Raw genomic sequence first — 270 nt, 5'->3', positions numbered from 1 at the left:
TAAGAGCACCCACAGCAGATGTGGGATATGTGCCAAATGCTAAATATTTGGCACATATCCCACACCAAACCAAGTTTAACCCCATTTATCAGATGGTGTAAATGTTATATTTTTTGCAACATTGAACAGTACAATCACAAATTTACAACTATACGGTAATATGTGGTATATTGGTTTATTAATTTTTTATTCCTCATTCACTCTCATTTCTCTTTCATCTCCTTCAGTGTTCAGCATTCACCGCCTCCATCTCCATCTCCACTCTTTCAT

Source organism: Quercus suber, unplaced genomic scaffold, assembly GCF_002906115.3.
Source record: "Quercus suber isolate HL8 unplaced genomic scaffold, Cork oak 2.0 scaffold_26, whole genome shotgun sequence".
NCBI classification, from domain to species: domain Eukaryota; kingdom Viridiplantae; phylum Streptophyta; class Magnoliopsida; order Fagales; family Fagaceae; genus Quercus; species Quercus suber.
The sequence above is the reverse complement of the archived record's forward strand: the minus strand, read 5'-3'. Positions refer to the sequence as shown.